The sequence below is a fragment of the Pyrgilauda ruficollis genome, unplaced genomic scaffold (assembly GCF_017590135.1).
Source record: "Pyrgilauda ruficollis isolate IOZ18807 unplaced genomic scaffold, ASM1759013v1 scaffold80, whole genome shotgun sequence".
Classification (NCBI taxonomy): Eukaryota; Metazoa; Chordata; class Aves; order Passeriformes; family Passeridae; genus Pyrgilauda; species Pyrgilauda ruficollis.
The window spans coordinates 2,263,173-2,280,433 of NW_024529933.1; positions in this window are offsets into that span (position 1 = coordinate 2,263,173).

The following is a 17,261-nucleotide window of genomic DNA, read 5'->3' on the forward strand; positions in this document are numbered from 1 at the left end:
TAAAACCTACTTGTTCCTCCATATAGTGAGCCACTGCTATTACATAAAGTCAAGGTTAGGTCAGACCTTGAGGTTCTTGGTGTTGTCTTCTTCCTGCTGTAAGAGGTCTTGTTTGATTTTCCCCTTCACTGAAAGTTTGAGAAGGGAAATTAATAAAGATTAAACTGCATATCTGTGTAGTTCACAATCTTGTCACACCTGATGGAAGATTCCTGAGCTAGTTCTCTTTCCATAGGGCAGTGAAGAAATCATACAGGTCTCTCTGTCCCTGCATTATCCATGACGCTGGGCCAGAGAAGGAAACTTCCCCTATTTGCCTTCTGATAAAACTTCTTCATCAGTAAATTATTTAGATACATATTCAAAGCATTCATATGGAGCTCCAGAAACTTCTCTGAAATAAGAAAGCATGGAATATATTTCACAGCATCACTGTGAGGTCAGTAAATGAGTTTGTCACTGGCAAGAGATGACTAAATCACTGGTAATAAACATTGTGTCCAGTAGGTCACAAATCCCTGATGGATCTGAGTGTTGCTGTTTCTGTCACTGTATTTTACTCATGTATTTTTCTCTGTTCTTCGTCAGATGGAATGCATGAATATTTGTGCCACTGATCAAGTTGCAAAGACTTATAAAGCTGTTTCCTAATCTCATGATAGTGCCACTGTTGTCAAATCAGATTTTAAAACAATTCCTAACCATTTAATGTTTTCCATAAAGCCACAGTACCCAATTCAAAGGCTATGGAAGAATAAACATTTCTTTGAAAATGTGAAATGGGCTTCTAGTCCCACAGATTGTGGCAAAAGGCTTAAAAAAACCCTTTAGAACCTGAGTAGGTGCTACATGCTCAATCCCTTTTTTTCTCAGTCCATGTCCCTCAAGAATATTAAATGAATCCCAAATGCAATTGAAGTAATACCAATAAGCCTCAGACAACTTTAAGTATTCCTAAAGTGTCATGCCTCCAGAAAGACTGCATCACTGCATGTCAGCATAGAAAAGCTAGAATTCTTTTCACTCCAACATCACAAAGTTAGCATCACAATATTAGCTTCAAAATTAATCTCCATTTTCACATAAAATTTCTCATAAAAGTCACTTCTGAATGATGTTTTTTCAATGAGTCTCATTAGCAAAGTAATAAAATTAGCTATGGAGTAAAACTTTATGACTCTTATTACCGAGGTTTCATTTCAAATGACATTTCTCTGAGCCTGCCCTCGTGCATCCATCCTTTGTCTCGGTAATTGCCCTGCAGAGCTGCTGGGCAGCTGCCATGGAAGCTGGGGAAGCCTCCATAGCTCAGAGGAGAAAGCAGCTCCTTTCCTCTGAAAATCCAGCTCCAGCTCCTCAGGTCTCCCTGTTCACTGCGCAGGAGGGGTTTGTGCTCCCTCAGTGTCTCACCTGAGTGTTCAATGTCCCCAGGGGACCCGCCCTGCTGCTGTGACATGAGTGACCCAGTCACTTCCCAGGGCAGCTCTGGTTGTCAAATATCCCCACCCTCAAGTGCCTGTGGAACTCCTTTTTACTGAGTGCTGATTGCCTTGGTCAAAGCTGGAGGTTCTGATTATGAATTCTTGTGAGAAGTGGGTTTCTCTTGAGATGGTTGTGAAGATTATGATTTCTTCTTTAGCTGGTGAGGCTCTGCTAACAAAGCTAAAGTGGCACTAAAAAGATAAGTGTAATATTTATGCAGGACGTACTGTCTGTTGAAAATCTGATTAAATTAGAGACTAAGCAGAAAGTACCTAATTATAATTAATTAACAGAAAGGTTTGCCTTAATATTGTAAACTGCATTTTAAACTGACTGAATTCAGAATGAAGCAATTACAACTCATGTACCTTTGGTTTCCTGAAAGAGCAGGAGATTCCTTGAAATCTTTTTCAAAGGATTTTCTAAGAAAGTCTTGCACATATCCATGTAATCAGTTCTTGGAAGACAGGCAGAAGTTGTATAGATTATTTTTGCACAAGAAATAATAGTCTGTTAATGAATCCAGTTTGCACTATAAGTAGCTGCTATTAATTGGGACAGAAGTTAAACATTCAACATTTATGCCACTGACCTATTTCAAGGACACCTCAAAATTCACTATATATGATGTGAATTGATTTCTTGAGAGACTTCTTCCACTTCTTGTGGAAGTCGAATATGGATGCATGATAGAAACATGAGATTCCCCATTGCTGCTTATCTTTTTCAGTTTGTTTGTGTTTGGGTTTTTACATATCATTGATAATTTTTTTAATAGTAGCACCTGTTTTATGAAGACTGCCCAAATCAGAGAAACTGCTACTGGAGAAAGAAACCCTAGGCTGCTCTGCCGCTGTTCTAGACTTGCATTCTCTTTGGCAGCTGTTTATATAGTAAAGTTCTGTCCTCTGGGGAAAGAAAAAAATTCTTCTTTATACCTCATCAGAATCAATGTGGTTCTGAGACGCATCTTTTAAACACCAACAAGTAGTGAGGTGGAGAAGTATTTTTCTGCCACTTCTGGGTTGCTCTGGTAACTAGAGTTTCCATGTCTGTTTTTTCCTCTTTGTCCAGCTCCTCAGGCCTGTCTGACATTACTGCTGTGTCCATGAGCTCACCACAGTGCCTTTGAAATGGTGTCAGCATCCTGAGCTCAGGCTGTGCCCCACAGCACACCTCCTACCCTGGCACAACCCCTGGACAGGCACTTCTGGGAGCTTATCTCTGCAGAGACACAGCCCTGAATAAATGATGGGGTTTGAAAGGCTCTGTGTGCTGCTTTGGCCTTTTTCTCCATGCAGATCAGGCCAGGTGAGAGCCTTGCTCTGGAAATCAGCCTGGAAGATTGGCACAGTTCCTGGCTGGTGCTGCAGGCACCTGAAGCTGCTCCCACAGGCGAGCAGCAGGCGCCCAGACACGCTGAGCTGCAGCTGAAACAAGAGCAAACTTTGGAGAAGCTCTTTTCTCTCAGTACGCCTGACCTAGAAATTCAGATGAAAAGTGAAAGTGCTGTCAGAGAGATGGTTGGGCATGGTATTTTAAATAAAACTTGGGAAGAGTTCTTCTCAGCAGAAATCTTTTCCCTGAGCTTTTGGAGGAAGACGAGAATTGTCCTTATGGAGCAGCAGGGTATATCTGCTGCTGCTCATTGCTGCTCTCCTCACTTCTGCCACTCAGGGTCAGATGTTCCAACCGTGACTCAAATATCCAAAGTTCCTAGAAGTGATTTCTATACAGAAGATTGGAAAGACAGTGCAGTTGTTTTTTCTCTTTTTATTCTGCTTGCAGATATTTTATAATTTGTGTATTTAACCTTTTCTCTGTACCTAGGATGGACAAATTTTACAACAAAAGCTGGTTGTTTGTGCAATATCTTGGGTTCATTTTCAAATCAAATGAGGGCAAATTTTAAGAAAAAAATAATTATTCAGATAGTGAAAATAAAAATTAAAGTGAATTTTAAGAGTTGAGCTTACCAACAAAACATTCAAAGGAATTGGAAATAAATATATATATATGTAAAAATAAAACAAACTAAGTCCTCTGAATTTTAATAAAAGCTGACAGAAAAAGGAAGAGCTCTTTTCTTTTGTTAATAACTATAAAAGTATTTCCTTGTAATGTTAATTTAAATATTAATTTTCAATACTGTGATTTTTTTTTTTTTTTTTTTTTTTGCTTTGCACACATTTGGCCAATGCATGAACAATTGACTTTTCTTCTTGAAACAACCATTTTCATGTAAAAAACCCCCAAAACCCATTAAAACTTTTATTCAGTAAATCAAAACATTTTAATTAGGAGAAAATGTTCTAGATTGACCCAATTTTTTTTTCTTTCATTTTTTTCTTCTATGCATAGTACTAGGAGGTATTACTAAAATAATAAGTTGCTGCTGCTTGAAGGCCAAGTTGTGATTTCAGATTTACACTCAGTTATTCAGCACTGCTATTCACCATGAGGTAATAGAATAAAAACCTGAAGCAGAACATTCATTAAGTTATTATTTTGTCTAATCTGATTCACTGATAAAAACCACCAATTCTTTCCTATAGCTAGTTCTTCCAAGGGCCTTAACAAACATGCAAGTTAATTAGCTTCAAGTATGATAAATTAAAAGTAATAGTGTGTGCAGGAGTTAATTAGGAAATTTCGTGAGGAATCATACCTTAAACAGCTGAGGAATTAATGGTCTTTAAATACAGGAGAGATTAATAACTCTAAGGGAATTTTCTTGGTAAATCCTTAAAAGAGGACAATCATTTGCCTAAATCAAGATGCTGTAAACCAATGAATAATTTAAAAGTACTTTTGTAATACTTTTTGTTAATACTTTGCTTCTTAGAAGTATTTGTGACATTCTTTTTTCCCTGATGTGTACTATTTACTATCACTGGAATGATTGGTACAAATTGTACTGAATTTTCTGTCTTTAAAATGCATGTAAAATCCAACAACGGTTAGGGAGGTAGGATAAAAATGTCATTAAACTCCACCTAGATTTAAGCTCTAACAATGGTTAATGTGTTTGGTTGCTGTCAATCCTGAATTATTTCCTTGAGGTGGGGAAATTAAAAACAGTTTAATTTTTTTGTTGATAGACAGGCTGAAAAGCATAATTTGGGGACAGGGAAAGTGTGTTGTTCTGGATCTCAGAGTCCTTTGAAGTTATTGTCTATTTCAGACTAGATTTGAAGGAAAGAAAACTGCAAGACATAGTCATTTCTATGTAGAAAACACTTTTAAAAAAACAAAATGATTTTCGGTTAATTTTCTTTTTCCAAAAGAAAGAACTTTTTGAAACTGAAATTGCCCCATCACAAGCCTGCCTTCACCCCAGTAAATTAGTGACTGTCCCTATTAATGTCCCTGGGCAACCTTTGCCATTTCAGATTATATGTGAAAATATATGTACAAGTATATGTATAGATATACATTTAGTATGAAAATATCAGCTGGTTCTTCTAGGGTGAAATTCGTTTTACCAAAAAGAATCTAAAAAGATCCTCTTAAATGTTATGCTCTTTGAAATGCATGACACAATCCAAACTTGGAGATCCATAAAATCCTCCTTTTCCATGATGATTTGACTACTGCCTCTTGTTTTTATATACCTGGTCTAGGAAGGTGTATTTTAACCACAGCTTTCATCTCCACTCTTTCAGGGGATGATGCACAGAGCTACTCCTCCCTCCTGAACGTGCTTCCTTTTATTCAAAGTAAAATTCCAGGTTGTCCTGCTGGGAAGTTAATTCCCATCTGTCAGACATATAGACAGGTGCCTGGAATTTGCTGCCACTGGGGATTAAGTGAAGTCATAATTAGGTGTGTGTCTGTCATTGCCTCAGGTGTCCTGTGCACCTCTCTGCTCATTTTCTGGACTCATTTTGCTTTGGTTATTTTTTTTGGTGGGGCCTTTCCTTTTTGGTGTTTTGTTTGTTTGTTTGTTTGTTTGTAGTTTTTTGTTTGGTTTCTTAATTCTGGTTTAAAGATATTTTTTCATAATAACTCTGCAAAGCAGCATTGTTATTCCTACCCCTGAAGGCCATAATCTACATTGGATTCCTTCATCTCTCAGGATATAGGTCACATCTATTTTGTTGGAAATGGCCAAACATCCTACTTGAGGCCAGCAAGGATGGCAGTGAGGACAAGTGCCTGAGGACAAATGGTTTTCTCTTGGTCCTGCACACAGAATTCACATGAGAAAAACAATCAGAGCTGCATGACTTCGTCACCATTTCTGTCAGTCCCTGGGAGCAGCCAATGCCTTGGAGAGCTGCATCCAGCCTGCTGCCACACAGGATGGCAAAGTTCATATGGCCTGGAAGGAGCAGTGTCTGTCCTTCCTGGGGCAGCACACACCAGATGGTGATGCTGGCCCTGTGTGGCCATATCAAGGCAAGGAATGTGTGGCCATTCAGGCAAGGAATGGTTCTTGATTCACTATTGTATTTTCAGGGTGCCCAGATGAAAGAAGGAATGATGAATCTGACTCCATGTTCTCAGAAGGCTAATTTATTATTTTATGATACTATATTATATTAAAGAATACTATACACTATACTAAAGAATACAGAAAGGATACTTACACAATGCTAAAAAGATAATAACGAAAACTCATTACTCTTTCCAGAGTCCCGACGCAGCTTGGCACTAAATGGCCAACAAGTCAAAATAACTCACCAGAAACCAATGAGACAATCACCTGTGGGTAAACAATCTCCAAACACATTCCACATGTGAGCACAACACAGGACAAGCAAATGAGATAATAACTGCTTTCCTTTTTCTCTGATGCTTCTCAGCTTCCCAGGAGAAAAATCCTGGCCAAAGGGATTTTTTCAGAGAATGTGAATGCCACAACTCACAACACAAATCACGCAGTCCAGCTCCACACACAGCAGGCCACTGATGCTCCAGGTCACCCTGTCCTGTTCTCATCAATTCTCTTTTATCCCTCTCAGCACAGGCTCCCATCTGTGTTTTGTTTTTCCCTGTCCTGCTGCCCTGGATCCCTCTGCCCACCCACAACTTTCTCTCTACGTGCCTTGAGTCCTTCAACATCCCAAATTTTTGCATGTCTGTGTACATCTGATTTTTTTCTAATCAGTGGTTGGCATAGTTTTGGGGGTGGGGGGAGGTCACCATGACTAATGGTACTTTTATGGTAAATAAATCAGTTTCCCCTGAAGTTGCTATGGACACCAAAGCTCCCTAAAGTCCTACTCCACCATAAAGTAGGGATTCCTTGTAGGGATGTGTGGCAAGGTCCTGTAAGTCACATTAACACCCACTTTACACTCTCCATTGCAATTTAGTGTGGAGAGGCTTTCAGAACCCTCCATCAGGGCCCTGAAGGTACCAAAAATCCGTAACTGCAGGCCCTCCTTGACCTGTCCCTGTGCAGCCCTCGGCTTCAGGGGCTGTCTCACACTCCCAGAGCTCTGCCATGAAGTGATGGTTTTTATCCCCATCTCCTGGGTGTTCCCTGGTCCTGGATCCCTCTTTTTTTTATACAGATGGGTCCCTCAGGGATAGCCCAGCCCATGGGAGGTCACCTTTGACTCATCCCCTTCCCACACGTTGCTCCCTGGCACCTCCAATTGCTTCATTTTCTCTGTGTTAGAGTAAAACAAGAGCCATACTTTAGCCAAGCTCAGTTTTAGGCAGCTTCCTGTTTAATTGCTCACCCAGCTATTTGAAAGCAATCATAGCAGACCCCCTCAGGACAGCCTGGAAAGCCTGTTATTTCCTCTCTGCTCTTTATCAATTGTGCTCTCTTGGCATTGGTGACAACTGAAATTAGTAAGACAGAAATGATAGAAATGTGTTCTTAAAGACGAGGCAAACCGTGCTGGTTAAAGATGTAACCTAAATATTATTCCAGAAAAAAGAGTTGGCTATAGGAGCATCAGAACAGCACACATAAATTATCTTTTTTTATTGCACATACCTTCTCATTTCAGGTCTCAGATTTTTCCTCAGAATGAAATGATAGGATTAATTGTAATTTCAAAGGGATTTCAACCTACTGTATAAAATCCTTATGGTAACATGGGAGGCACTTTTCATAACCTTGGGTCCTTATCTCAAGATCACTGAGAGTTGTGAAAAAATTCAGATAATTTGACATCTTTTGGATCATTTCCTCCATGTCAAGTGGAGGAGAGATGACAGTGCAGATCAGATAGCCCAGTTTATCACATGCTGTTCATTCTTCCTTTCTTTCTCTTTTTCCTGAACAAAGAACAGGTTAAAAAAAAAAAAAAAAAAAAAAAAAAAAAAAAAAAAAAAAAAAAAAAAAAAAAGAAAACAGAACAAATAAATGCAAGGAAAAAGGAGAAAGGAGTAATATTTATTCTCTGCTTCATTATTCTTTACACATTTTTTTATTTAATTACACTCAATAATTACTCTAAATCTTACATCCTACATTTACTCAGTCTTGCAAGGAATTTCAAAGTCACTACAATTTTAATTTCACTGCAGTTCAGTGAAACAAAAAAATTGTCACTTCCAAGTTCAAAACTCTCTGGACTGGGTCAAACAATACTGCTTTCTGATGCAGAAAACCTTTATGCTCCATCTTTCCACTCACCAACAGAACTTTCCCAAAAGAAGGATATGAAATTAGAAGTGCCTTTTTCTTTGACCTGCTTTTTAACAAAGCACATTTCTTTCACATGTAATGGTGCTGCACAAACAAGGAATAACTCTTAGCTTTCTTTTTTGAAGTAACTGTGTGACTAATCCAACAAAATACTTCTGTTTTCCTCTGAAAGTCTCTGTGTGGTCTGACTAAAACAGACATAAAAACAGGTGAGTAAATATTCCTCTGATAGCTGAACAAATCTCAAAAACAATTTGAGAGACCCTAAAAATTACTTAATTATTGCAAGGGACAACTGACATTAATTTTTTTCATTCAAATCAGTAAGATATAAACACAATACAAGGTCTGGATTAACAAAATAGAGCTGTCTAAAGAAGCTGGGATGCTCAGAAAGCTTCAGGAAACATTCCTTAGTGTTGTACATTAAATCTTATCAGGCAGAGTCACAACTGTAGCTCCAGAAAGCAAGCACTGTGATTTCTCCTCTTTCTGAAGGAATTGGAGCACAACAGATGCTGGAAGGCAGCTGTGGGCAGTGTCTGTGTAAAAGGCAGAGTCTGAAACCAAAGAAGCTCTGCACAAGGGGGTGCCGATCCTTATGAGCACCAACAGGGAGCTGTGGACAACTGAACAATTGTAAGACTCACTGATGTTTGTCAGAATGCTAAACTGAAGGAAGAAACATGACTGTTATGCAGCACAAACAGCTGTAGGGACACTCCCAAGCAATACACCCTGTGACAGGTCATGTTAAGCCAAGTTAATGGCCTGTTTCACTCTTCATAAACCTATGAACTAAACAATTGGCTGTGCAGGGTGTGGATGCCTGAAGTAGACAACTGATAGAGAACTTCAACTTGCTCTGTACAGGCTGCAGAATACCTTTTGCACTGTGAACTTTTTTTCGAAAATCCACCCTCCAGCAGTCTGCTGATGTTGTTATATCTGCACACAGTAACTTGGAGTGTGCTACTATCACATTTTAAAAAAAAGAAATGTTTCAGGCCAGACACCACCAGTATACCAGACTGGCCACTTCTGTTCCTCATCTTAGTGACACAAAACAGTGAAATCCTATTGGTGATCAAATGGATAAGGAGTTAACCTTATCTTAAATAGAGAAAGTGTGTACTTCATCATGTTATCCTGTGACAGATAAAGACTAAAAGCCTACAAGAACAAAAACTGTCCTTTTCTCATCACTTAAGTTGTGTTACAAGAACTAGAACATATTGATCAAACGATATCTCCAGAATATTATTACTCTGTCAGTCAGTGAGTCAATTTTGTTTGGTTACATGTTTGTATTTTTTAAGAGACTTCTATCCCTCCTCAGACAAATATATTTTCTCTTTGGGAATTTGTAAAAGAATACAAGCAGATCTAATAAAGTGAACAAATAACACCTGTTTTGAAATATAGCTACAGATGTAAATTTTTGTTTGTAGCACAGTGGTGCTTGTCTCTTGAGAACATTTTAGCCACAGCTTCAACAATGAGGGACCTTCCAGCACCTCTTACCCCAGTAAAAATGCTGAAAGATTTGGTGCCTAAAACACCCACGGTAACACAACTAAGAGAGCGCACGCATTTAGAAGGCTTTCCACTCAAATGTCTTTTGTCTGTGAGCTGCTTCATGAAGCAATTAGCAATGAGAAAGTTGTATGACAGCAGTTATAGGTAAAGGAGCAGCAGTCAGCTGTATAACACAAAGGAGGTTCCAGCTGAAGGTCAAACCATTGTGCACATACTGATGGTACCTGCCAGAGGTTGCTCCCCAAAGAGGAGGGCAAGGAACTGGCTGAGGAATTGGGGGTGCTGAGGGTGAACAGAAGCTGAATTCACATATCTTCTCCCTGCTTTCAGCATTACATTTACTAAACCAGTACAAGAATAATCATAAAATAGTTGAACTGAAGTTTGGAGTCATAAGATAGTAATTTTTAAGTTGCCTCTGTCCCTCTAATGAATTCCCCTTAGTCATCAGACCATATGGTTTTCCATGAAACAAGTTAGTGCCTTGGCTAGATGATATCCAGCTTTCAGAAGGTTCAATAAAAATAGGATGCATTAAAGGAAGGCAAACCCAGAAAATAATAGCCCACACTATCACTTTGTTGTCCTTTGAAATAGATGGAGAAGGGAAGAGAAGAAAATGGAACTCAATTCTCTGTAAGTGAGCAGGTGGTTATTAAAAGATTGTTTGTATTGTTTGATCTAAGTGGTTTCAGCATGTTTAGTATATTTGTTGCCCAAGGCAGACAGGAAATTTCAGACCTAAAGTCATCACTGCACATTTCTGGCATAGGTTAGTAGTACAGATCAAAAGAGCAATTGAATTTACACTAGGTGAGCAAACAAAGGTTCTAGTAAGGATGAAAAATTATGGTGAAAACTCTGTTGGAGTAAAAGAAACAGAAGGAGAAGACCCAAAAGAAGCATAAGGAGATCTCTCAATGATATAAACTGACACAATGCTAAAGAACCCATTTCAGTTAAAACCAGCTGTGAGCTAAACCAGAAAATTGGAAAGTTTGGACATGCCAATCTTTCACTCTGTTAGTCAAGTTATTTTGCAAGTGGTGTAAATTTGCTGATCACCATGAAAGTTTAGACCATCTTAATATATAGTGCTTAACACATTGATTTGTTGTAAAATGAGGGAAATGTTAAATCTGTGTTGATATCAACTACAGCTAAAATATTTCTCACTTACTTACACCACAGGGTTTTTTTATGTTACATTTTGATTACAACAATGCTGAATCTTGAGTTAAAAAACAGCACTGAAGGCACTGTCATGGGCTGAAGCCAATTCTGTGCTGCAGAAGATGATACAAGCACAAGGTGAAAATGAGTGATAGAAGACTATACACCAGCAGGGAAATGTCTGGAAATCTTTTGAGTGCTACATTCCATAATTTATAATTCATACAATATTAAAAGCTTGCACTTTGAGGATAATGCTGAGTTATGACTGGATCCCCCTGAAGCACTTTATTAGGTTGCCTTTTTTCTCCCCCCATGTTTTTCTCTAATTAAACTAAACTTTTAGTTTCTTTATTGAACTTGAAATTTTCTGTCTTATTTCTTTATTTCCTCCCAGGCATTTAATTAGGTCTGGCACAGATAATCTGCAATAAAGGGCAGAGGGCTCCACAGATCTGGCTACACTCACTGTAGGGAAAGCAAGAGTTACAGGACTTCAGGCTGCTCCCCAGCAAGCCACAAGGCTGGCATATCCACTCTGCTTAATTCTATCTAAGTGTGGAATGCCTCAACTTCATGCCCTCTGAATTACCCTCCAGGGGCTTCTAAATTACTTTCACTCACCTTGCTCAAGGGCATCTCGTGGAGATTAGACTCTTCATTCGGGTGCCTAACTCAGATGGATAAAGTCAAGCAATATGAATACTGCTTTATGGCTGCTGAAAGAATTTGCCTTGTAACCTTTAACTGGCATCAGCGGGCAATTAATCACCATTAAAATGGTTTCTTAAAGCTGAATGTTTTGCCCATCAGAAGATGCTATAATTCCTGCAGTTAATTCCTTTGTAAGATTGTGATGCACCTCCAGTTCAAAGCATTTAAGAGAGCAAATTTTTATCTGCCCAGGAATTTCAGTCATTCAAATAAAATAGATCAGGACCACTGTACACCTTGGCCTCACATATTAAAAATATCTTAATTATTAAGAAGTCTGCAAAAATAAAATTGAAAAACAAATTCAGTTCCTTCAACCAATTTATAAACAGTTAAAAGAGTTACTGCAAACCTTCCTTAGATCATATGCTTTGGGAAACAAAAACCATTGCTGACACCACCTTACATTGCAGACTACTTATTAGAACAAGGAAAGACACACACAAAGCTCTTTTCCAGGAATTACATACCTCTGAGCCCAGCAAGGGGGTCAGTTTTCATTTCAAACTGGCCAGATACAACAGAGACAGAAGAAAACTGAATTTCAGAATCAGTGATTCCACTAAACCAGACAAACATGCAGCATGTTGGTCACAGTTTGAGTATTAACTTCTTCTATTAAAAAAAAAAAAATCTAGAAAATTATTATTTAGTGATCAGATTTTTTAGTAAGATAGAAATGTTTCTCATATCTTGAATGGAAATCCATTTTCTGCACCAGCTTGGCAGTACCACAACTCTAAATCTGCTAGAAATCCTGCCACAGAAGACTGGTCCTTTACCCTTGTTTTTACTTCAGCTTTCCTTCTCCCTTCCTGTTGATTTCCTTTTGTGCCTGATAAGAAGTCTGACAATGAAAAAGAAGAGATTATATTGTGTGAAACACCTGACTCTATAAGACTGATACATTCTGCCTCTCCTTAACCTGTTTTCATGAGTGCGAAAACTCAGGACATTTTTAACCAGTTATGCTTAGTTGACACTGAAAGTCAAGTACACCACTGTGCTGACAAGGGAGGAAGCACTAATTTGGTGTTACCACAGGTCTCCCCATCCCAATTTGATGTCTTGTTCCTTGTGGCAAGAAGCTATTTTATACATTAGATTGTAACCTTTTGATTTGAATGAAGGTGTTGTTACACTTAGGAGGGGTTTGAATGCTTCCTGTGCCTGAATGGCACAGGTTAGATGGAGTTTACCCCATCTCTTTCTTTATCTTTCTCTTTTCTGAATGCAGAGTGAAGCGGTACCACTGAAGTGACTCCCTCAGAGATTGTGCTGTGCCATGGCTGCCTGCAAGCCAAGGCAAAAGGACAAATTGTACTTTTTTTCTCACAGATGGTAGGTATGCTGCTCACAAAGCATTGCTCTCTCTGGGATAAGGCCATGACTTTCTGAGATCCTCACTAAACAGTGGTAGAGAGCTATGGGAAAGGACATGATAATTACTTTCAACATTCAAGAGAAGGCATACAAAGGAGTTATTATATAATTTCCCTCAGATATCAGAGGGGATGCTTTCTGATAAAGACTGACTGAATTGGAACAATAATGAAAACAAACCATACAATATTTCTTTAAATGAAAAACCAGATCTTTCTCTTTCACACTGCTGTGTTCTTTTGGACAAGAAGCTGGCACTGAATTACTTAATGGTAAGGCAGTTTTCTTAAATTCTGTTGGATTTCTCCTGCAGCCACTTCCTTCTTTTCAAGAAACAAGATGAATAACTCTTAGATCAAAACTTTTGTTGGACACACTACAGTTCAGTTCATGTTTTGATTGTCTCTTTCCAACTTTTGGATGTCTAAAAGAACCTTGATACCTTCAAAATATATTTAAGAACTCAGCATATGCTAATAAATTCAGGATCACTATAATTTCTTACAGTCAGAAGTCTCTACATCAAAACTCTGAATCTAAACCAATATAAACTGGCATAAATCCAAATACTCAATTGATTTCTAGCCCTGGGGAAGAAATAAATGAGAATTCACTGTCATGCAATATGTATTGGAAGAATTCTTCTTATTCCATTCATGCAACTGAGGATACAGTCCAAAATTTTCTCTTTCAAAACTGTGTATGTGTGTGTGTGTATTATTTCTAGGGAATAAATACTTCTGATACTGAAAGACTGCTAAATTAAGCTCTGAGAAGTGAGAAAAAGTTGTGCAGAGATTTTTTTTCACCAGTTAGAGAATTCAGATATTGAACTGCTTTACCTGATCATCTTATGTTTGGTTGCCATGCATTAAAATATATTTTCAGTTCTTCTTTGACTAGGCCACCAGTTAATGTGGTGTTGAAGAATGCCAATCCAAGTGAGTGGAATTTTAGATTGGGCTTTAAAAGCGGTGCAAATTTATGAAGAAAATTATAAAAAACAATAAGAACAGCATTTTATTTTGTCTTCAGAACCTTCTGATACTTAAAACCAATGCAACTTTTTATTTACTGAAACTCTTCATTTAAACACAGTTTTAATTTTCAATGACCATCCTGAATTCTAGTTTGGAGATATAGTGTTCCTATAATATTACCATCTAAATCTTAAGTTTTATCTAACTTTTCTAATCTTAAATAAAAAAGTAATATAGCAAATTATTTATTACAAAAAATCTCTTCAAGGGCTTTTTTTCATTACATGATATCGTCAGAACAAATTATGTAATAACTCATCATAAAAAATCCTACAAGCAACCACAAACTCCCACTTACATGGATCCACTGCATAATATAATTAAAAGCATGCATTTTTGAGGTACCTACTTCCCACACAAGATTCCTGCAACAAATAAAAGCACGTCATTCCACTCCAAGTCATAAATATGCTGTCTACCTACAGAACATTCATGCCGAGAATTTATAGAACTCTGATGTAATTGTTTTTATTCTGGGATTGTTAATTTTTCTTCTGGACCTTCTCCACATATTTAATAAACAGTGTTAATGTCAAAATTGTTCTGATAAAAGCAGTTTGCTGAAACTCAACAAAACTATATGAGCTGTGGGTGATGCATCTCTGAAAAATGAATGTTTATAACAATAGCTCCTTTTAGCCTGAATTAAAGCCTGATTTTAGCCTGAATAAGTTAAAAGTTTTCAAATTTATTTATTCATAATTTGATAATGGCACAATTCGAGTAGTGCATCATGCTATTTACATCCTCAAATCTAATGATAGACCTGTAAAATCACTGCCTAATTCTTCTGGTCTCTCTAATTATCAAGAATTCATCACTCCAGGGAAAAGTACAGTCAATCCCTCCATTCATATGACGTGTCCATGTCAGAAATTTCTGAATGCTGATGTATTTGTCTTTCCAAAAAAAAGCTGAGTTTAAGGACTGTTTTTGTTAATGTCCTTATGAGACATACATTTTAATATTTCATTCCTGACACCCTTTAGAAACCTTTAACTTATTCTGTTTTTGTAACGGACTGAAAACTATGTGGCTGCTTTTTACATTCGTCAGGGTTATTTAATAGGTATGTGCATTCAGAATGAATCAGAGAACTGTTATCCTTTCTTGTATTTCCACATCATGACCAATAAATCATGTCATTGGGGTTTTTTTAATTGTCATTTATTTAAAAACCTAGTTATTTTATGGATTTCGGAAGTGGGTTGAGTTTTATGTCATAATCATCAGTCAGCTTTATGTGTTCTCATTGACTCTTTTATTTGCTGGCAGGTACCTCCCAAAGCAATACACAGGGATACTCAATCTATTCCATGCAGGAAAGATGAAAAAGAAAGCATGTTCAATGAGATAAGGTGTTTATCCTTGCAAAGCAAATGTAATTATCATTGATCTCACAGGATATAACTTGAAGTTGGAATTTCATTTTGTGTTTGAAAATATTAATAAAACTTTCTGGTTCTTTAAGCAGATTTGTTCTTTGGTTCCTGGCACCACATTCAGCATGAACCCATGTTATTTTTAAGGCCTTCTGTCTAATAGAATAAATATATTCTCCATGGTTCTTGTCTTTACTCAAAAGTAGATGTCAAGCCCTACAAAATCAAAAGGGGCAAATGATCAAGCAAGAACTAAAGGAGTGAAAAATGAAACCTGGTACCTGGGAGAAGTGTTTAATTTGGGATGTGTGAGATTATTTTGTTTTAACCCTGAGGTTTTAAAAATATTTATCATTATGATATATACAGGAATCATTGGGGGGTTTGTTACTGTAGAGTCACAAGAGGTTTTTTTAGTTCTAATAATAATAGGAAGGAAAAGATGTGTGCATAGAATGGGGGTGCAGGAAAGTGGACTTAGTTGGTAGAGGTCTGTTCCCATATGAACAAGAACAGGGAAAGCTAGAGCAGGATCGTGGTCTTGGTGCAGTGATTGCCATGGGCTGTTGGATTAAAGTGTGAGCAGCACACAGGCAGAGGCAAGGCCTGAGGTGTGTATAGGGATGCTCCTGGTAATCCAGTGCAAATAAATAATTATTTCCTGAAATGTGTTTTCTGAAGTTATGCCTCTCCTGATTTTGTGTGCAAAAGGTGTGAGAGTTCTACTGCAAATTCTGGGGTATACCAGACCCTAATGGGAGTAATTACATTCTACACATGTACTTATAATAAAACACTCTGTTTGAGAGATGACTCAAATGCACAAGTCACAAGCTGCTTAAGAAGCTTCATGAATCAGAGCTTTAACCTGTTCCAAGAAATCAGTGAGTCTGAACCCCCAAAAAATATTTATTGTGCCTCTTTTGGCAGTCTCAATTATGGAAATATCTACATTGATGAGCAAGTGACATTCTGTGTCCAGTGCCACCACAACGAAATGGAGAGCTATTACTCCCTGTCCTTTGGTGTGAAGCCCCTGCTCACATATCTGAGAACTGGATATTTGTGTAAACTACAGTAAAGCAGAGCAGGGGCTTGGCTGACCTGGAGGTAGAGATTCCCTACCTGGGGAGAACTATCCATCTCATTTTCTCTCAGTTACCATGTGTGTGTCACAGCAACATGCTTCTCTTCATTAGTAATTTGTTATTATTGTTGTTTTTATTATTAATTTTGTAAAGATAAGTCCAGAGCCTCCCTCCTAAACTCCCTTTTTCTGTAACTTAATTGTGCTGACAGACAAATATATTTTTTACTTTCTTATTTAAAATGTTTCTGAAAATGGAGCCAGTTGATTCTTCACTTTGCTGAGTAAACATAGGGGAAAACGGGTTACACAGTCACAGCACTTCATCTTCCTTTTTCTGGACTTCAACCAGATCTTTAAAATATCATTCCTTTGAACTCCATTTTTCAAGTGATCCCCAAAACTACATGTCTAAACTGGATGTTATTCTATGCAAAGCCTCACCTGAGTTTAAGGAAAAAGTTATTTTCTGTGCCTGGTAACTGTGTTCTCTGTAAAATATCCCAGAGTGAGACTTGGGAGTTTTTGTAACTATTTAATGATGATTTCCCACTTCATTACAATTCACCATACTTTTCTTGCACAACTTCCTGAATCTACTCTTTTTTAATCATCCTTTTCTTTTTTTGCTCTTCTTACAGACTTTACCTTTGACTTTATCCGATTTTTCCCTCCTTAATTTTAGCTTATTTCTCCAACTTGCTGAGATTATTTTGATTTGTTCCTGTCTTCTGAAAAATTTTTGGTCTGTTCTGTGTATTTTTTAAGTCTATTATAATTTCCATAATCTGGATCCTTAACGGAAATAATGGCACAAATTTGGGGATAGAAGATACTGTAACCTGGTT